The sequence below is a fragment of the Polypterus senegalus genome, chromosome 11 (genome assembly GCF_016835505.1).
Source record: "Polypterus senegalus isolate Bchr_013 chromosome 11, ASM1683550v1, whole genome shotgun sequence".
Taxonomy (NCBI): Eukaryota; Metazoa; Chordata; class Cladistia; order Polypteriformes; family Polypteridae; genus Polypterus; species Polypterus senegalus.
Window position 1 is genome coordinate 98,329,108 of NC_053164.1, and position 23,684 is coordinate 98,352,791.

Below are 23,684 nucleotides of genomic sequence, written 5' to 3' on the forward strand. Positions count from 1 at the left end.
GGCGTCACCCTTAGAGTGCAGGTTAGTGTAGGGCACAACAAGATTGCCAGAATCAGAGGACCTTAGTGGGCGAACAGGAGCATAACAAAGGAGAAAGTCACTGATGTAGTCCGGTGCAAGGCTATTTAATGCTTTGTAGGTTAATAATAGAATTTCATATTCAATTCTGTAAGACAAAGGAAGGCAGTGGAGGTGAAGTGGGATGGGTGTGATGTGCTTGCTTTTGCTGGTAAAGACTCTTGCAGCAGAGTTTTGAATTACCTGGAGGTGTGATATAAGATTTGAAGCAGCACCTGCCAGTAAGGAGTTATGAATAACCGATGCGGGATGTGATAGAAACATGGACAAGTTTCTCAGCATTAGAAAAGGAGAGGAAAGAGTGAACATGTGCTATGTTACAGAGGTGGAAGTAAGAAAGTTTCTTAATGTGGTTTATGTGGGTGGAATAAGAAATTGAGGAATCAGAAATGACACCAAGATTCCTTGTATTAGAATAAGGTTTAATGAGATAACCATCAAAAGTGATTGAGAAATAGCTCATTTTCTTAGGTTGTGATTTAGTGCCAGTTTGCAGGAGATCAGTTTTGTTGCAATTTAATTTTAAAGAGTTCTCCTCCATCCAGGTTTTAATTTCACTGAGGGAAATTGTGAGCTGAGAAAGCTCTGATGAAGTTTCGCTTTTAACATTAAAACAGAGTTGAGTATCATCTGCATAATAATGATAACCCACTCCAAAGCTATGAATAATATGGCCAAGGGGAAGCATATGTCCACTCTTATTTTTCTTTTTGCTTAAACTGAAAAGTTTCAGCTCATTCAGTCTTTTCTTATAACTCATACCTTGCAGTCCTTGAATCAGCCTAGTTGCTCTCCTGTGGACTTTCTCGAGCAATGCTATGTATTTGTTGCAATGTGGACACTAAAACGGCATGGAGTGCTCCTTTAACTTGTAAATACCTTGAAATTAATCTCTTGAAATTACCCTGAAATTGAAGATAGCTTGAAATTAACTATAGATATCTTTTTTAATGATGCACTTAAAGATACTGTTAAAATATTTAGAGATATCATGAACCTTTTTCTAAGATATCTTCATAAGATTTAGAGATGTGTTCACTTCATTTTCTAATGTGTTGATCTGAAGATATCTGTAAATGATTTGGGGGTATCTTTAAATATTTCAAGATATCTTTAAGTCATTTAATGGCATCTTTAATGTAGGAAAGTGGGCTAATGCCCTTAGGAGATGTAGGAGACCTGGAATTGTCAATGTATTGGTGTCATGGGTCACACAGGTACAACTCATTTCTTTCTAAATATGTACTGACATTAAACCCCAAAAGTGTTAGTTTGATGGCAGAAAAAGAAGTGAAAAGTTTTGCAATACAAATGAAGATCAATGATTTGGCAGGGAGTAGTATAACAGATACCTGCTGTCATATCTGATTCTGACTGACTAAGAGATCTGATTAGCTTATAACACCACTAAGGAGGAAAGCTTAGCCATTCATTACAATTTCTCCCATCCACTAAGCCTTTCTACATTTTTATGGCTTTTTCCTATTAGTACTCATTTTTAAAAAGTACAGTATATAAGCAGAACTTGTGAGCCCAGATGCTGGTATACAAAGGTTTGAGGCACATATAAAAAAATTCTGTAAAATAAAGATGCTTGTAAAAATAATTAAAAACTTCTAATTGTCAAGAAGTACTGTACAATTAAGACCAGTGAACAGTAAAATCTAAATCAGTTAAAAATTTGGTGTGAACGCCCCATGCCTTTAAAACTGTATCAGTTCTCCTAGGTCCACTGTCATGTAGTTTTTTAAGAAATCAGCAGAATTTGGCTGCCCTGCTTGCTTCTCTCTTTCTAGGTGTCAGATTTAAAAAACCTGAGTAAGCACAAAAAGAGACTTGAAATGTGCGTATGGAATTTCCCACACAAACATTGGCATTTATAGAAGAAAGCTTTACAGGGAATGTGCATACAGTATATTTATGGCAACTTTGACCCTGGGAAAGTGGGAAATAGCAGCACCTCAATCAAGTAATGAAATGTAGCCAAACTAGGTAAACGATGGCTCATGTGTATAATAATTCATATCACTAAGCCGTTATTATAATGTGTATTGACATGAGAAACATATTAAACTTCAAAAGTTATGAATATGATGCATAGACGCTATTTTAGATCCCTTTTAAGAGGTACAAAATAGAGCAATGCTATTTCTGTTTTATGCCGTATACCCCAATAACCGTTAGTGACAACAAAACAAAATGCTCCATAGCTGTATCACTTGTCAATAATATGAAATCTATGTCAAAGCTATCACATGTACAATTTACTACCTTAACCTAAGACTACAAAATGTCAACAAATGTTCAGAAGAAGTATTTCCATAATCAAATAGTGAACTTTGTGAGTTGGAATGTCAAGGGTCTCAATCATGAATTAAAGAGAAAGAAAGTATTCTCATACTTAACAAGACTAAATGCCAAGATAGTATTTTTACAGGAGACTCACCTATTAAAGCAAGGACTGGTTTCAGTTGCAAAGAGAGTGATCTGGCCAAATTTGTAACTCTAGCTATACAAAGAAAACCAGGGGTTTGGGAATCTTAATACACACAACTATCCCATTTGTAGTGTCAGATGCAATATCTGATTCTGAAGGGCGATATGTCATGGTGATGGGCAATTTATCTAATACTAAATTGATTTTGATTAATATCTATGCACCTAACATGAAGGATACAGCTTTCTTCCAAAATGTATTTGCATCTATCCCTACTGTAAACACTCACAAAATTATAATGGCCAGAGATTTTAATTGTGTTTTAAATCCAGACCTTACTAGACCCCAGATACAACTGCGATAACATCTAATATGGCAAAGATAATTACACGGTTTGTAATGAATCATAACTTATCCAACCCATGGAGGTTCTTAAATTCTAACCTAAGAGCATACTCTTTCTTCTCACCCGTACATCATTGTTACTCAAGAATTGATTATTTCCTTGTAGAGATTAATTTTTTTGCCCACTATCAAATCTTGTAAGTATGACAGTATCTTTATATCTGACCATGCCCTTCTGATCATGGAGCTTAAATTATTGCATCCTACACACTTATCTTGTAACCAATGTCTTAACCCCCTGTCATTAGCTGATGAAAACTGTACACAATTCATATCCAAGCAAACTGATTATTTTCTTCAGACAAATGCATCCTCAGAGTTCTCAGCAGGTATACTCTGGGAATCTCTGAAAGCACTTTTAAGCGTACAGATTATTTCATATCTTTCTCACAAAAATAAACTGGAAACCATGAAGGTGTCTGAGTTAATCAGTGAAATTACAAGAACAGATCTAGAATATGCCAGGTCTCCAAATGAGGCACTCTATAGGAAAAGACAGGTTTTGTAATCACAGTTTAATCTCTGTTCCATTTCTTTAGTAGTCAAGCTTATATTGAAATCGCAACATCATTATTATGAACACAGAGGAAAGGCCAATGAGATCTTAGCCCAACAAATCCACAAGCAGGAAGTCTGAAATTCAATAACAGCAATTAACAATACAGATGGAAATAAAATTATTGACCATAAAAATATAACTTACACATTTAGAGAATACTTTAAGCCCTTATATTCTACTCAGGTTAAATAAGTTAAGACACAATCTAATGTGTTTCTTGATCCATTAGAGATACCACAGGTAGATACTCTTAATGCTGCAGAACTCGAAACATTTCTGACACTTTCAGAATTACTAGATGCAGTAAACTCACTTAAAAGTGGCAAAACAGCCAGGCCTGATGGCTATGCAGTGGAATTTTATAAAATATTCTCACATATGTTAGCTCCATTATTATTAGCAACATTTATAGAAGCTAAAGACAAAAAATGTTCTACCTCAAACTTTTCACCAAGCATTAATTACCATGTTTCCTAAGAAGAACAAAGACCTACTACAATATACATTATACAGACCAATCTCTCTTCTGAATAATGATGTTAAGATGCTCTCCAAAGTCCTAGCTAGAAGGATCGAGGAAGTGCTTCTTTCTCTAATTCTGGGTGTGCACCAAATGAACAACATTTTGGGCAAAAATATTTGACAGCCTTGGTGTCGCAATTACTCCTAACCTATTAACAGCTGTGTTTGGTGTACTCCCAGATGACCTTAAAGTGGAGAAGGAAAAACAAACTGTAATTTCCTTTACTACACTACTAGCACATAGATCTTGCTTATTTCACCTGACCACTATTAATTCAGTTGGTAACCGATGTTTTATACTACTTGAAATTGGAAAAAAATCTAATTCTCATTTAGAGGATCTGTTCAAAACTTTTAAAATATGGCAGGATCTAATCAATAATATTTTATAGTAAGCTTCCATTTTGGGAAAAAGGATGCCCTTCTTTTCTTGCTCATTTTATAGAGTACTTTTCTGCTGGTGGCTCCTCTCTCTTTCTCTTGGGTGAGGGTTGAATTTGTTAAATTTGACTTGACTGTATGGAATGTTATGTGTTTCTAATTAAAATCAATAAAATATAAAAAAGAAGATTGTATGTGGCTTCAGCTTCTTTAATGTCTACAATATACTCTAAAGCAGTGGTTGCCAAGCTCACTATTGTGGAGTCCCTGTTGCTGTGGGGTTTTATTCCAACTGATTTTACAATCAGGGTGTTATTCTTACTTTTAATTGTTCTCATTAATTAACAAGCTGTCCTTTTTGTTTTTTATTTTAATACATTCTGAAATATTTGCATTTTTGCCAAAACCTGAAATGCTTATTTCTCAGTTTCTTTTTAAATTTACATCTTTAATTTTATCCAAATTCTGACAACATTAAAAGCTAAATGGGAGCAATAACCTCAATTCAAAATTCACTTGTTTGATCATTTGTTAAGAAATGTTTCTGAATGGGCAAAATGAACAAACCAGTGTAGTTAACTTTCCCATTTTAGCAGTCCATGTTGTTTGTAGTTGTATCTGCATTGCTCATTTCTATTCATCAGCATTTAGATACAATTAAGAGAGAAAACATTACAGAAAAGAGTCAATTAAAATGAAAAAACAAATATTTCAGGTTATTCCATGAGTTTTTTTTATATTTTTAGGACAAGTAAATAAACAGTGACATCAATTAAAATAAGAATGATACACTGATTTTAAAACTGGTTGGAATAAAAAAACACAGCTACACAAATCCAAGGACTGAACTTGGGGACCACTACTCTGTATAGTATATATACTTACTTACTTACTTATGCCCTCCACCCCTTCCGGGGTATGGGCCGCCAAAGGAGATGGGTAGATCTCCAGAGATTTCTGTCCTGGGCCATTCTTTCTAGTTGACTCCAGGTGTAGCCCATCCTTGTGATGTCTGCCTCGAGGTTGCGTCACCAGGTGTTGCAGCTCGGTGGTTTCCTTTCGGCTTTCACCATCTAGCGTCATGCGTCTCCGAGTTGTCGGAGATCCTTCATCTTCCAGGAAGTTAGTCTCTGTTTCTCTTTTTGCCGTTTCTATAGCGTTGGGGTTTTACGAGGTGGGGTTGCTAGCCCATCGCCCAACTTTCCTCCTTTTTCATCCGGGCTTGGGACTGGCAATGGCGGAGTTTTAGTATATATAGTGTATACTATTACAGGCTTCCCCTGCTTTGCAAAGCTAATCTGTTACTGTACATGAATAACATGAATACATAATTACCAGTAATTTTAAAATGAATACAATTTAAAGTGTTCACTGGCCCCAAGAAATTACCCCCATATTTGTTCAAATAACAGCAAAATACATGAATATTGAAAGAATTAGTTTTGTAACGACATTAAAACAGACCCTTATAAGACATTTTCTCTTTATTAAATACTAGTCTTAATAAGACTGTTTACAATATGGAATAATAAAATATGCAAATCTAATGTTGCACTCAGCTCAGCATTTACCACAAAGCTAAACACTTACCGTTTTATCCCAGTGAACCCTTAATAGAGATGTTGATGCAGCCTTTCAGATTGCATAATAGTCTGTCCATTCCCATTTTTTCACTTCTTTCTGTCTTTCTAATTTCCTGCAGTGAAATCGTCCAAGCAGTCCCTTGTGGCTTTGAAATAAAGCCTCAGATCACTCAAGGATTTAACTATAGACAGGCTGCTGGCTGCCGGACCTCTGACCATTATCATTTCACTTTACAAATCCTGTTGGGTGAATTCTGCCCATAAAATTCTCCCACGTGAAATAATTGAAAACAATCATTACAAGAAAGAGGGTTACATCTATTTTTAAAATTATAATTTTAAAATTATATTAAAAAAATAAATGCATATAACCCTCAACAAACACATACATACTCATGCAAACAAATCATATATAGGTATTTTATGACATTATTATTAATCCTTTCTTCAATTTTCATATCCACTTACTTCACTTATGGGACTGTGGGGGTTCAGAGCTTATCCAAGCAGTACAGTATTTGTGTTTAGCAGACACTAGGCAAGAATCAATGCTTGATGCAGTCCTATGGCATGACAGGCCACTTTTACGCACGCACACGCACGCACACACACACACACACACACACACACACACACACACACACACACACACACACTTTTACCTGGCCATTTTAGAGATTAATCTAATGTACCCGCCATTGGGATGTCAGAACAAAACTGAACATCTTGTAGTGAACCTCAAGCAGGTATGGGAGAATGTGTACTCTGCATAGCCCATGACTAGGGTGGGAGTCTAACCCAGTTTCCTTGTTTAAGACATTTTTTTTTTGTTCAACTGAATCACTGTAACTATTTTACTGTGAGTTCTTATTACAACATCCGTGGTTTATGAATAAATACTTTACATGAAATCCTATCATAAATCACGTTTGTTATTTCCAAAGATGCTAAGTAGAAAGAAATGATTTAATTAATGACAAAATATTAAATATGGTAAAACCTTCTTTAATGCTTCTTTTTTTATCAGCAGTTTTAACTGTGAGGCTGTATTTCCTTTGCACTTGGTAAACAGTTACTCAGAAGAGCTGGAGATAAGTGTATCTTTTATTTATTGTCTAATTTGGGGACCATATTTTGCAAAGCTTATTTCATCAACAGTGAAGCCTAGGCAGGGTGGTTACATTATATACTATAATAAGTACCCTTTCTTTCTGAGGGAGGTGTTTAAAAATTAATTAGGGTCTCAAATACATTTTTGGGGGCAGACAGCCCTACTTCTTTACTTCATGCGGTGAAAGGAGCTACAGTACATGCAGAATGCTGAGCTCAGTGTTTGTCCAGTACACCTGTTCTTATACTTGTTTAGGAACAGGCTGAGTTTGGGATGCAGTTTAATTAATCAAAACATTTCTTGATAAGAATTGCTAACTTAGCATTTAGCTCTTGACTGAGTTTGAGAAAATGTTCTCAGAATTTACCCAAAATGGAAGACACACTCTCCTGATATTAATGATGATTTTTAGTACCATAGGATGAATTAAGGTCTATTTGTCTTTTTTATTCATTACTGTTGTGCTTTCTTTCTGCAAAGACAACAAAGTCACATATGTTTGACAGGTTGATTAAACTTATCCTCCTGGTTGATATGTGGCCTTGAAAGAGATCTCACTTGGACAGATTGGACACTATAGCACAGAAGAAAGATCAGGTAGCCTCAAAGTAGCTTTACAAGCTGAGGCCTTCAAAATACTGCTCAGAATTCAGTGGCAAATTTTCAGTTTTCACATTGCTAATCAATGCTGGTAAAATATTTACCTAAATGCCTTTTTTAAAACTAAAAAGCCACTATCTGAAAAGATTCTCTATCATCCTGAATGCTTTGTTTAATGCACAACTATAGGGTTTCCAACTACAGAAATTCACCACTTTTTATTCAACCAAAAAAGCACAGCAAATTCATATGATTTTGAATTCTTATTTATTATAATCAAAAGAAATGTCTTATAACTGTGAAAACAAGACACCAGGGATCGTCAAGCTAATTTAAACATATTTTCAATAAAGTAAAACGGTTGAGAGGTTGAGAGTTTTTATATCTTCCAATAAGTTAGAATTAAAAACTATCTGTAATGAGAAGTCAAACAAAATGACACATTTTATTGGCTAACCGAGCAGATTACGATATGCAAGCTTTCGAGACAGCTCAGGCCCCTTTTTTAGGCAATTGTAGAACAGAAACTTGAGTTTCCTGTGTTTATATAGACACTAGGACAGAGACAGCAATGGAAAACCTTTTAGTGGATCATCATCAATGTCAAAATTTAACAGAGCTTTCCAGCCTAAGATTCATTTACTAGGAGTGGAAAGCAATGTATCATCAAGATGTTTTGGTAACATAACTTTCCAACTGTTTTCCATACAATGTGGATCTGTAGTCAGATCGACTGGGACAGTCAGAGAGATGTGAATAGTCCTCATATCTGGTAATAAAACTCTTGTCTCTATTTAAACCATGTTGTATGGTAAAATACACTCTAGTACATAGTTCCTGAAATGTCCATAGGCTCAAGTGCAGAAAGACAATGACATAGGCCATGAGGGAATCAGCAATAGAAACTACACCAGTTGGAAGAGAAAAAATATTAAATTGGAATGGCGAGTGAGGTTGGGTGAGTTGATTACTCCATTTAGTATTCTGCCCATTTTTCTGTTAAATGCTATCATGTGGTGGGTGCGGCAATGCGCTGTATCAGTGCATGCTCCTAACCTCTCTCTCTCTCTCTATCTATATTGAACAGCATAAAAGATAATAAGGCCAAAATAATGTTTGCAGTTTTTAATAGAAGGATTAGCAAATAAAATCTTGGTTAGAGGGAACAGAGTCACAAGAATGGATTCCAAAGGAACCAAGTAAGGTTGTAGGATCTGGAATTCTAAAATGACCAGTGGTAATATATCAGTATTTAAGTCATAATCTTGTTTATGCAGTTTAATCAAAACCTTTCTTGATAAGAATTGCTAATTGATTTATTTAGAAATAAAAGTTTAATGTTTGGCCAGAATTAAAGGAGTTGAGAGAGAAATCATAGAACTCATCAAATATTCATTTTAAAGGTGGCCACCTAGGTTGGAAGAGAGTGGTTCAGTTTAGAAATTCAGGAAATTATTGGTGTTTTTTTAAGGGCAGAGTGATAGTTGTAAGATACTATTAAATTTAAATTGGTGCAGATTTCTATGCCTAAGTAAAGAAAATATGATTTAATGGGTAAGATCTAATGGGGGGATGGTGGATGAGTATTTACTTTGGAAAATGCATATGAAGTTGTCTACAGAGCCTATCTGATATAAAACCAGTTCAGTTTGTCAGATATCTTTTTCGTATCAAGCAATAAATGGTTAGCTAGCTGGTGATTAAAAACCAGAAACAGCACCAATAATATGATGCTTGTTAATGGTGTATGAATCCAGTTTGGACTGAGTGTATTAATAACAGAATAACGGAACTTTAAAAAAATTACATCTATATAAATTAAAGTCATACATTAGTAATTCTGACAGTAAGAAGGATCTTTAGTTTAACTTGAACAGTAGCATGATCACAAATGTGTTAAGAAGGCACAAAGATTTGCGTTGGTTAAGCAAACAAAATGCTTACCATAGACGAGAGGGTCAAGTAATGATTCGCCAAAGTATTGTATTTCTTTTGGAAGAATGGCTTCAGTTCTGGGGATTCTGCCTTTACTGCAGGGTCATCTGACAGATTTTTGATTATTAATTGGGACCTTTAAGATTTTGGGGTCCTGCTTTGGCAGTGACAGCAATTTGATTGTGTTTAAAATATACAGTTTAATTCAACTCTGACAGAATAAATGTGGCTAGGATGTTGACAAAATTGTGCTGGAGGCTAAGATTGTTCCAGTTTGAGTAATTCACATTTTGAGAATTTTTTGTGATCTTTCCTTGGCCAATTTAGCAGCCATGTGGCGGTTTATGAAAATAAATTCTTGTAGCGTGGTTTTCAGTTCAGTGCAAAACTGTCTTTTATTTAATAGGATAGTACTGAAACGCCACCATGGACAGTGCAAATTCAAGATAAGTTTTTTTTCTTTATTAGAGCTATGATCAGGAATTATTGATGGCACAGTAGAAAAGTTAAGCGATGTGTTTTTAACTCTATGAAATAAAGATATAGTCTATCCGATAAAGAGACTTATGGTTATTAGACTGAAAGATAAAATGCCTGGATGAAAGTTTAAGCAAATGATAATAGTACATTGTGGGAGGTCAGCACAGAACGACTTGCACAATGACTTAATAGAAGATTTTTTGTGAGGTACAGGAGAGGTCCAGACTGAGATCTGAAACAGCATTAGCAATGATGCCAAGCTGGAAAAGTTGAGTAACATATTTAGTAATGAGGATCAGAATCAAGCACTACAAAAAGTAGGTGAGTGCATATAATTTCAACTTATAAGATCCACGTTCACTCAAGGCAAAGGCAAAACAGCATGCATCATCATTAAAGCATGTAGAGTATTTTGAAATGGAGTTTAAAACTTACCAAGATGAACATGTGATAGATTTTGCTAGGCACTGATGAAGATGCAAGTAGCTGGTAGTGTTTATTTGAACACCATCCTACTTATTATTTGTTTAGGTGGGTTTTATTATGGTACAGAGTATCTAAACACTAGGCTCTATGCTGTGGGGAATTGAGGCAGTGCAGGTTTATATAAATAACATTTAGGTTACTTAAGTAGTAATAAAGTAGTAAATAAAGGGATTCGACATATTACCACAAAGAAAGAAAACAAAACTGATTCCCTAACCATGTTTAAGCTTGCTGCAAGGTAAAACCTCTCCACTGTTCCAAATAAACTCCACATTAAACCTAACCCAAAAGTCCCACTCTACTCACTAAATTAATTAAAGCTAATTAAAAAAAACAATATATACAAAACAGTACAGACTCCAAACCCACACAGAGGAGGAAGAAATGATCCCTGCAAACCTGAAATCATGGAGATCATGCCTCCTGAGTCGCACCAAAAGCCAAAGCATGCAGTCTGTTTGAAAAGAATCAGCTTTAAGAATATATATGAAATATGAGAACAAATTAGCATTACTTAGGCAAGTTCAGTATTAAAATGCAGGAGAAGTTAAACAGCATGAAATATACACTCCATTATAAAGTCAAAGATCAAGAAATTACAAGTTACTAACTGAATTTACCTTTTGAGAATAATAATAATAATACTGTATCTATGCAATAATAATGCTTTACACAAAGAAAGCAGGGCAGATATAACAAGACTACCTGAACAGCAGATACTACTTACATTCTTATTAATAAGAGAAAACAAAACAGTCGGCCTTGAAATTAAGTATACAGTTTCCCCAAAGAATTATATTCAGTGGCATTAACACTAGAATACCTGTAGCCTACGAAAAAATTCGTAATCCCGACCCACCTTAAATCCTTTTGCACCTCTTCATCATTGTCTTTTGTTTTGTAAATGCGTCGATCAGCGCATGCATCAAGCAGCCTGCTTGAACCCAAGACCTTTGGGTTATACTGTATATATATATTCTGAAAAGCTCACAGTATACATGCTTTGTCAGTAAATTTAAGGAGCTTCTTTAGAAAGAAAGACCACTGGGACTGTAGACCCTGTGAGCCCTCATGACGTCAGTGTGAACTGGCACTGTCACTGGGAACGACTTCAAGAGGCCATTTTTAATAAATACCATGGGATTATATCCTTCACTACCTTCAGGCAGGCCAGTAACATGCGTGTTATCTTATCTAGAATTAGTTGGTTAATTTTACTTTCCTTACTTATTTCGGATGTGTCAGGAAACTGGAATACCACCAACTCTGACAAAGAGGCAATGTGCACAATCTAGAAGTTACAGAAAATGGTATTTTTTTTAAGGATTTTGTCAGTTCATGTCAGATTAAATGAAGTTAGTATATTTATAGGGGATTCATTAATATCAATATTTTAGTGTAACAATTGTGCAGTAGTTTATTTTTGTAATATATATACTGTGAAAGGCACTATATAGCGCCTGACCCGACACAGATTGGACACGGGAGGCACGTGTAAAATAAAAGGATTTTTATTATTCTTCAGCTGGAGGGCACGTCTTCCCCGTACTCCCCCCAGCCACAACACAGTCCCAAATACCAGTACAGCACAAACACTCTTCTCTTCAACTGGCACCACCACTCCTCCCTCGCAACCTTGTCCTCCTCCACCCGACTCTGGCCGATGAGTGGTGGTTGCTGGCTCCCTTTTATAGGTCACCTGGAAGTGCTCCAGGTGTTTGATCACCAAGATCCGGCGGCACTTGCAGGTGTGATGAAGCTGTTGCCCACACGGGCTCAGGAGTCCCAAACACAGCACCCCCTGGCAGTACCTGTGGGACCCAACAGGGCTGCCCCCAACTCCAATTCCCAGGGAGCCCTGTGGGAAACCGAGGCACTACTCCAGCCCAGGGGGGCGGCCATCTAGCGTCCAGGGGGAGGTATTGCACTGTCCAGGGCTGCTCCTCCTGAATACAATGTGCAGGGGCGTCCCGGCTGGGCATGGACGCCAGGTGCCTGTCACAATACCTTCAAAACTAAAATACACTTTAACTTTGTTTTTAATTTGCTAAAATGTCTCTCTAACAGCATTAATAAATAACATGACATTCATCGCATTCTCTTTAAGAATAATTGCTTATTGAAAAAACAGCCCTCTCATCTCCAAGTATTTAAACATAGTTAACACATGCACTTATATTTCTTGCATTCCTCTTTGAAACTGGAACTTGCTCAGCAGCTGACTAAAAGTTCCAAATGTTAGCTTTCTTACTCACAATTCATCAACTGTTTAAAAAGTGGCATACTACTGGTTCTGTGAGCAAAGCTCTGAAACCAAGAAACTCTTCTGTTTGTACCCACAGAGGCTGTTGATGACATTGTGAGTTGTATGGAAAGAAGACCCTACAAGTGAATGTGCTGGTTATTTCAATGACAGATGTGTCATGAAGGTCATTTCAGTTTGAACTATGTGACTTGTGGGTAACGTTTTCATGTACCAACCTGTATTTAATTTTAATGCATTCCACACGTATGACTGGAAAATACAGGTTAAGTAGCTCTTCTTCTATAACATTTCCATCAGTAGAGTTCACTTCCACATAGCATAGCTTGAAGAAATGATTTTATTGGCCAATTTCTATGTCAGTCTAAAACTAGAACTGGAATAATACTGCCATCTAGTATTCATATAAACCTAAACCTTTAGCTCAGAACTATGTCTGTCATGCCAGGTCAGGTATGCAAGGTGAACTGATAATGCATATGCAACTGAGCACTGGAGGAGAAAACCAAAACTATGTAAAAATACATTTAAAATGAATATTTTTTTTAGTATCTATGTATTTCAGGCACCTGCTTATTGCTCACCTTTTCGACAGGGATGAGTGGGTGGATTAATGGATGGATTGGAGCTTAGAACAGTTAAATGGCCTCAAATAATATGCTGAGTATATACAGTACCTCTTTTTGCCTCTTTCATGAATCCATTCCTCTTTAAAGCTGTCTCCCTGCAATTATGCCCCACTGACAGGGCCGAAGACCTCCGTAAATTGCATTAGACACACACACACACACACACAATGAAGAGAATGAGTGATGCAACAAATGGGGCTGTGATAGGGGGAGACAAAGTATTGTTAAAGTAAAAAAAAAAGATTTCTTTCATAAGAAGCTGCACTTTGGTTAAATTCACTTATAAAGTAAGATGACACAAATGATCACAAAGACACCAGTGTGCCCATTGTCCTTTGAGTACAGTGACATACTCTATGTTACAGTATTCTCCACACCCTCCCTTATCATTTCTGTTGCATAGCAACACAGCAGTCTTACTAGGATGAACAATAAACACAGTAAATTAAAAACAGTGCAGGGATTTATAGCTGCAGTGGTGGTAATGAAAAATAAAAGGGGAATCTCATGAAAGCTCTCCGCTTTGGGGTATTTTTCTTTGTTTTAGAATTCAGTAGTGCATGATTTGTTTTACTTTCTCAACAGGTTTTATGTGGTCATCATATGTTTTAAAGATTATTGAAAACTGAAAGCAACAGGGTGCCTTTGCTCTAAAGTGTAGAAACCATTAATAAAATGCTTATAGTGTAAATTATGAATATTTGCTATGAATATTAATAAATATTGATTACGTTTTTTACTAATGCACTATTTTATCCAATATATGTTTGTATAATACAGTTTTCCTAGTCCTTTCACATCATGCACAATTATTAAGATCAGGCCCATCTGCTCTGGCTGATCTAAAGCTTTTATTTCAGCAAATTTACATACTGTTCATAAAGCAACCTCACTGAATTTTAAATAGGTATATGTCTTTTCATACTTTCATTTAATGTTTTGGGTCACTGCTTATCTAGCTGTGTTACTTCATATCTTAATCCACGTAATGCTAAAAGTATCAAGCCATCAGACTCATTTACCATATCACAGCATAGTTTAGTATTGTTGTTAGCTGTGGGTTATGTTGCATCAGTTTACAACAGCAAGGCTAAACAGGAGGGTTTCAGCAATGTTGTACTTGATATCACCTGGGGGTTGAACAGAAAACCTGACACTTGGAGCAGGCTTAGACAACCTACCCAGGTCAGCCAAAGAACTCTGTCATTGTCTGTGCTGCAAAAGGATCAATCATTGAACACCTTCTAAGCTTCTGTTAAGGTTTTTCTCTTCCATTTGATATGTCTTTCCTTTTAAGACCTTTCTTCTTCTTTGTTTTTGCTTTGGTCTCCCCTTCTAGTGAACCTGTAACTCTTTCATATTCTCTGTGTGGTAACCTGCCAGGCTTAACTACAATAAATTGCCAGATATTCTCAACAAAAATTTGAACTAATAATGCATTCACATGGTGATTTTCAATGTTGCCACTTGTAGCATTTTACCTTCCTTCTTTTTTGCATTCACATTAAATATGAGGTTCACTGTTGACTTGATACTTAATTTATACAATAACTATTTTATTGTAAATCAAAATTAATCTAAATGTTTTAAATGTGTATTGCAACACTCCAAATATAATTTAATGACAAAAATATTATTTTTTGCCAACCTTGTTATTATTTTTTGATGATTTGCTTTACATCAATAGATAATTTCTTACACCTATCTTTATGGATGTAGCTGTGGCTGGAAGGAGAGGTAATTGGGCAGTGCCCAACCTTCTCAGAGTGTTTCGACCTTTAACCACTATCCTGGTGTCAGGTCAGCAGTGGTGGCCAAGTAACTATCATTTTACTCCAGGCTTCTAACTACTGTCCTTCCTATTATTGCAGAAAAGGAGGCCCTTTCTGGCACTTCTTGCAATCTTTGGATAGCTATTTTCCTCTTATGGCCTCTCATTCTAACTTTTGTCAGTACATTCCACAAAAATTGGGCTGAGTATCCTCAACATCCCACTTCCACTGCAGATAGCTATGTTTTCCATTGTTTGTCTGAACCGTCCTGGACAAACTGTTGGTAGTTGATTTTATTTTTCCGACATTTCCTCACAGCCCTTCTCCCATGGGACTGTTAATTCCAGCAAAGTGATGTTCTTTCTTTGAGGAGACCACATGATGACATCTGGTCTTAGAGTTTTTGACTGTACCACCTTTGGAAACTGAAGCTTACTCCCAAGGTGAACCATCTTTTGCCATCCCTGGATGACCTACCTCTGAATCTCTTTTACAAAGGTAATGGTGCTCAGAAGTGGTTTTGTTTTGCCTGGCTATTATTTTCTCCTTTCATGCTCCAAGATGTCTGCGAGCATTATCAACATGTTGTCATGATGCTATGTTTATCTCCCTTGACAGGATGTGTGTATTGGTTCCTCTATCCCCACATGGCTTGCAGATAGGGTCCTTCCTCTTTCTCTACCTGTGCAAGTTGAGTGGAGTTGGGAGGGTGTCATACACCTCTGTGAGCAAAAAGGATATACAAAAAGGCTCCAGCAGCCACAACTCAGTAATGGTTCTCTCAGGGAGATACCATCATGTTCTGGCACCTTGAGTTCTGAGCTCAATGTATGTAGCTCTTCTTCCTTCCTCCTAGATCATGGTACTGTTTTCCCTAAAAGTGGACTGTGACTGCTATTAGAGATGTGTAGTTCCTTGGCTTTATTTTTGAATGCAATGGCTTTCAATGAATCTCTGTCTTGAGAGAACATTCTACCTGATTGCAATGCTGGTGGCCCACTTCTGCCTCGATCTTATTCTTATACTACCTTCTCGGAGGAGTTGGTTTTAGGAGTCCCTATGGTCAACCACAGTTTGCAGTTGGCAACTTTGAACTCATCTACAACTAAAGACAATGAGAGGTGGAACTGTCGATACCTTATGTAGAGCCCAATGGATGTAAAACTCAGACGTATTCCCAGCCTTCAATCATACCACTTTCCAAGGCATACAGTATAATTTTATATTATTGAATGAGGTTCGATGTTGTGTCACAGCCTGGGTAATTTGACTAGCATCATTTTCTTCAAATAGGCCCACTGGTAGCTCCCACTTCAAAAAGCATTCCAATGAAATTTCTTAGAGGAAAACTCATGTTTCCTGTCTATCCCATAGCACATGAGTACAACATCCTACTACTAAATAGTTTTAAACACTGACAAGAGAAAAAAATTTAACTCTAACTTTTTGTGTTGTGAAACAGCTGTGAGATCAGCCAGGCTTGTCTTGAGACCCCTGGTTTATAGATTTGTAATTTCTGTTTTGCGAGATGCAGGTAGTTCTCTCAGGAAATATGAAGGAATAAACAGCCAAATGATGGGGAATGTTAGTAATAAAATAACAGCACTCTATGTTCTTTCCCTTTAAACAAAACTATTTTATTCACAAAGCAGCTATAAAATAAAAAAATGCATAATACAGAAAATACAGCTCACTTTTTAAATTTAGCACTTTGTTTAATTGCATTTTAATAATAATAATAGAAATGAGTACAGAGCATGGTTTATGCAAAATACAGTTCATAATTTATTAACCCGTTTTACTTTTTAATTAACACTGAATTATAATTCTTAGGCCTTTTTTAGGCGTTGCATTTATGGGCTACAATGTTTAGGGGACCCACTAAAAACCTTAACCAAAAAATATAGAATTGAACAGAGTCTTTTCAAGCTGTATATTTTCCCTGAATCACTCAACCATGAAAAAAAAGAAAAAAGAAAAATATAAAAGTTAATAGAAATTTACTTAGTAATGTGCAAAGGTTTAATAGACCTTTAGTAGACAGCCCAGCCCTTGGTACAATATTTTCTCTAAATTTCTAAACCATTTTTATGGCCAACATGTTGTTTTTAAAATCCTCCTCTAAGAGGTGAAAGAAGTGGCAATTAATTAGTAGTACTGTCAGGTCGTTATTTGTCTGACTTCCTTCCGACCATAAGTAATAAGCACCATTTTTTTACATTTAATATTGACCAGTAAACTCGCCCTTTTTTTTTTATACCGAGTGTTCAAATGAGGTGCACCCCTGATATGCTCACTGTCTGTGTGGCCTTCTTTCACTTTCCAGAAATGTGCAGGCCAAGTTGATTGGCAATACTAAACTGGGCCTGTGTGAGCATGTTCATATTCAACTGGCTTTGGCTCCTTTCGCCCTGTTGTAGAACACATGGGGTCAGAAAATGTGGGATGTCCTTCCTTCCTTCCTTTTCATTTTTTCCAACTTCTATGTGGTGTTGATGTGCTTGATCACATTATTACTATATGTATGTAAATATATTTATATACCTATTGCAACAGTGTTATAAAGCATTTCCAGGATGGATAGGTTTTTATTCTGAGCAATGAGTGTGTCCAGCTGTGTCTCCTAAGAACAATTGTAAACTGTATGCTCTGCCTGGAAATTACAGGCTTTGCGTTATTGCTTTCCTCATATATTGCTTAACTCAAAATAAATTACAGCTTTGGAGCCTTTTAAAATTTCTTTCTCTCTCAGGATGATGTATGTGTTGCAACTGACAGCTGTCTTTGCTGTTTTTTGCCAACTTGTCCATATCTTTTTTAGGTAACACCAAATTCATATACTGTAAATATTCTCCATATTTCCATGAAACTGGGTGTGTTTCAATGTGGGATTTCCATTCATCATTATCACCATGTATTCTGTTGTAGATTTGTGTTCATGCTGCTGATATATTTGAGTGCTTTTGGTTACACTAAACAGCATCAGCATATTAAGACATATTCAAAATTTTGAAATCCACAAATCAGTTGGTTTTATTAATGATGTATACACTCACCTAAAGGATTATTAGGAACACCATACTAATACGATGTTTGACCCCCTTTCACCTTCAGAACTGCCTTAATTCTACGTGGCATTGATTCAACAAGGTGCTGAAAGCATTCTTTAGAAATGTTGGCCCATATTGATAGGATAGCATCTTGCAGTTGATGGAGATTTGTGGGATGCACATCCAGGGCATGAAGCTCCCGTTCCACCACATCCCAAAGATGCTCTATTGAGTTGAGATCTGGTGACTGTGGGGGCCATTTTAGTACAGTGAACTCATTGTCATGTTCAAGAAACCAATTTGAAATGATTCAAGCTTTGTGACATGGTGCATTATCCTGCTGGAAGTAGCCATCAGAGGATGGGTACATGGTGGTCATGAAGGGATGGACATGGTCAGAAACAATGCTCAGGTAGCCCGTGGCATTTAAACAATGCCCAATTGGCACTAAGGGGCCTAAAGTGTGCCAAGAAAACAACCCCCACACCATTACACCACCACCACCAGCCTGCACAGTGGTAACAAGGCATGATGGATCCATGTTCTCATTCTGTTTACGCCAAATTCTGACTCTACCATTTGAATGTCTCAACAGAAATCAAGACTCATCAGACCAGGCAACATTTTTCCAGTCTTCAACTGTCCAATTTTGGTGAGCTCGTGCAAATTGTAGCCTCTTTTTCCTATTTGTAGTGGAGATGAGTGGTACCCATTGGGGTCTTCTGCTGTTGTAGCCCATCCGCCTCAAGGTTGTGCGTGTTGTGGCTTCACAAATGCTTTGCTGCATACCTCGGTTGTAACGAGTGGTTATTTCAGTCAAAGTTGCTCTTCTGTCAGCTTGAATCAGTCGGCCCATTCTCCTCTGACCTCTAGCATCAACAAGGCATTTTCGCCCACAGGACTGCCGCATACTGGATGTTTTTCCCTTTTCACACCATTCTTTGTAAACCCTAGAAATGGTTGTGCGTGAAAATCCCAGTAACTGAGCAGATTGTGAAATACTCAGACCGGCCCGTCTGGCACCAAGAACCATGCCACGCTCAAAATTGCTTAAATCACCTTTCTTTCCCATTCTGACATTCAGTTTGGAGTTCAGGAGATTGTCTTGACCAGGACCACACCCCTAAATGCATTGAAGCAACTGCCATGTGATTGGTTGATTAGATAGTTGCATTAATGAGAAATTGAACAGGTGTTCCTAATAATCCTTTAGGTGAGTGTATATGTCTACATTTCAATTAAGGACATTAACATAGTTGATGCCTACCACTTGACCAACCAAGATCTATTGATCTATATGAATAAAATCATAATATGTTCTGTCTAACTTTTTAATTTATAAGCATCATTTTATGTTGTTGATGCATTTTACACAATAAGGACCTCATTTGAAATTTGTTTTTGACCAATTACACTGAGCTGATTTTCATTAAATTTTGCATGTAGGTTGCCATTGGTCCAGCTCAATGTGTAGATTACAAGGCATTTCAAAAGTGTTATTGGGTAGGGAGGTTGTAATGTGGGCAAAATTAAAACTGCATTATCATTGCAAAATGATTTAGCTGATGGTCAGGAATTTGACATATTATTATTGGCACATATATAAATATAGGCTCAATCCTACTTATAGTGGAGGCTACATTCCACTGCAGTTAATTAATGGAATCACCAGGGGTGGATAGGTATGCTGTGATGGGGGGAACACAAAAATTGCTCATCACTCAAAAATGGCCATTTCTACTTTTGTGAAATTGTGTATTTAAATGATTGTTTATGCAATTTAAAATATAGGCTTTATGGAGTTTCAAGAATTTCATTAGGGAGTTGTAATGGGAGAGCCAACAGCACAAAACCATGCATTACTACAAAACAGCTGAGAGAATGTACATGACATGTATTTGTGGAACACACAGTAAACAAGGAATACAATGAAGTAGTGTCTGTAGTTCCATCACAGAAATAAATAAAACCAATTAATGGAATTCAATCATACAGAAAAAGAAAAATTCTTTACTAATGACAGCAGACAAATTGGTAGCTTTTAGATAGGTAGTATAGATGATGGAAGTGACTCTAGCATTTAAGTCAGCAATGCAGAAGGGTCAATCTTTAAAAAGCACATAAATATTTACTTTCATAACTTAACCCATTATTAAAAATATGCCAATACACCAGACCATGCCAAATACTTCCACTGGTATATTATAGGCCTTAAAGTACAGTATTCTTCTTAGGTGACTTCAAAATTGAAGTTAGTGCTTTGATGAAGCATCACCAGATAAATTGTCACAACAGCAGTTTTCACTGTAAGACAGATACTATAGGAGAAATGTGCAAATGCTGTGTTGCAAGCTTCCATTAAAAAATCTGTTTTCACATCATAATATATTTCATCAGGCTTTGTAAATTTCTATAAAAAGTCATAGTTACTGAAAAATGAGACAATATCAAGAATAAAGCAAATTATGCTGATATTGGTTGGCATGGTGGCACAGTGGCAATGGCTGCTTAAATATACAATGCCCTGGGTAAAGTCCTGCACCAGCATATTGTTTGGGTGAGTAGCCTACATATTCTCTCTTTGTCTGCCACGAAGCTCTGAAATAAGCTAGAAACACCGAAAAGTGATGTACAAAGAAGAACCAATTATCCTATCAAACTATTACAAAGTTGTGAACAAGGAAGTAGCCAGAGACAATATCAGACTTCAGAATAATTCATAAACTCAAGTTAGAACATTAAAATGTGAAATGAACAGTGATTGATAAAACCTAAGGGATAGTAATTTGAAAAAGTGAAAGTTTGATGCAAATGTGAGGGTCAGGATGGAAGGAGTCTCATGAGCAAACCTAGCAAGAGGTTTCCTCAGTACAAGAGCCTCCAAACTCAATTTCAGTTGCCTGCCCTCCAACCTAAAAACACTTTTATTGGGTTTACTTTCTGACCTCTGATCACCTCAAGGAACTCAGTGGCTTGTTTCTAGTCTGCAGTTTCTGCTAACTCATTCATATACTGATGTTTGGTACATTTATATGGCTCACTACCTACTTTGTAACCCCCTGTATACCCAAAAATGGCTCATAGAGTAACGCTGTTATGATAGGATTTTCTCTTTTTATAAGCTCCATGTTAAAACACAATGATAAATTTCATTACTGCGAGTGGCTTGAATTGATTTTCCCTGCCAGTGTTCTCGTCTGTGTAAAGAGATGCATTAGTGATGTTCCTTTTTATAAATAACAGTAAATGATCTCTTAGTTCTAATTAGTTTATCTTAGATATGGGTGGCATAGATGTGCTGTGGATAGTGCTAAAACCTCACAGCACCTGGACTCTAGTCTGATTCCTAGCTGAGTTTCCTTCTGTGTAGATTTTGCATCATCTCTTTGTGTTCTTTTTGGTTTGTTTGAAAGATTCCAATTTTCCCAAGCAGTCAAAACATAACTGTAAATTAATGAAAGAATGTGTTCCTGAGTGAAATCTCATTCAAGTTTGGCTTCTGCATTGCTCACAGCATTGACTTTGGTTTCCCACAACCCTGTACTGGATAAAGTGAGTTCAGAAAATGGAGTGATAGATAAATAATCTTTGTGCTTTGTTTAAAAGTTGACTACTTTTTAAAAGTCAAACGTAAGCCATCTGAGCATGCATCCCATGAGCATATACTGTAGTAATCTGTTAATGAAGACCGTCTTCTTCAATTGATGGTCTGTCCTCAAGGACTTGGCTGGCCAGCACCTGCTAATGTAGTGGGGGAGCAGGTATCAGATTAGCTATTCGGATTTCCCCTTCAGTCCTCTTTGCAAACAGGCTGAATATCACAGTGATTACAGAAAAGCAGGCATGCGGAATGAAAACTAATTACAGGTTTTCAGCAAACAGAACAATAGGGTAAAAGGAATAGAGAAAGGCTACATTCTTTATAATAATGACATGAAGATAAAAAGCTGTTATGAAAAAAAAAATCCTCACAATCCAGCAAATTTTAGGTAGCTGCTAATTTTCTGTCAGCCTACCAAAGTGCACATTTACTGCTTTATTACAGCCTAACTTAGTTTGTAATAGTCATTCTTTATGCTTGTATTTGTGTGGTGCCTGAAGCTCTCTTACTGGATCAAGAAATAAGACTGCTTCCCAAATTTCTTGGTCAACAAACTACGCTAGGGGGAACCTTTTTCATCTTGATGTTGCTGATAATTATTGATCAGTATGTTACGTAAGCTTATGTGCTTTTCTTGCTGGGCCTGTTTTCTGTAACCACTGCATTATTTTATTTTGAATTTATATACAGTAAGTCCCTTCTGTTTTCAACTTGCTGTTTAAGAACATAGAAGTGCTGACCAATGGGCTGATGCTATTCAATCAATATTGCCCCATATTTTTAACTTCTAGCTAAAGCATTCAAACTTCTCATCAAGCTGGTTATTAAAAAGTAACTAAATATGTTCTGCAACCGCATAAAACATCACTTTAGTCTGAAATTCCATTCCCCTCCGTAAAGAAGTACTTCCTAGTGTGTGTCTTCCACAAATCTCCCCTGATTTTCTATTGATGTGCTTTTCTATAGAGGTCAGATTCTGAACACCTTGGTTTGGGTCCAACATGAGGATGAGATCCCTGATTTCTGTTGATGTGTTATCCTTTCATGTACTATAGAGTATTACCTGGATAAGGTGTGCTGCAGGCTGGGTATGGAGAATACTGATTAAGGATATGCTGCAGGTTAGGTGTAAATACCAAATAACTTTGCACTCAGAGGCAAGCAACACTAGTTGTCACTAGACAACTAGAGTCACGATTGAGTACCACTTTGGACACTTCTAAGCAACTCTAGTAGGTTTAATTTTTATGTAATAATTAGATATATACTGTTATAACACATGTCTGATTCACAATGAGTGTTTAAAAAGCCATCCTACTCTAGGATTTCCATAGACATTTTACTTCTTTATAAAATAACTATTACTATCTCCTTCAGCTCTTTGTCATGGACACACATATCAGTTGGGCTTAAGTGGAATGATGCAGGTAGAAAAAAAAAGTTTGACATTGCGTTACTGGTTAGGCAAGTATACAGCCAAAAACGTGTTGTGTAAGAAAAGTAAAGATTCTGTAAACAGAATAAAATTGCTGAAAAGATTAAGTGAGATACAAAATGGTAAATTTCACCAGTAGAAAATAGTGATCATGAAGCAGATGATGCGTGGTCAAGTGTGGTGCAAACTTTGCTCAGCAGTTTTGTTTTTATTGGTTGGGATGAAGAGTATCTAATTTCTACATTCCATTTTCTGACACTTTTTATACAACAAACTTTATAAAACAATGAGCTTCCACACAAATCAATAGTTAGTCATAGACTTTTACGTGTCATCATCCACATCTGTAATAATTGG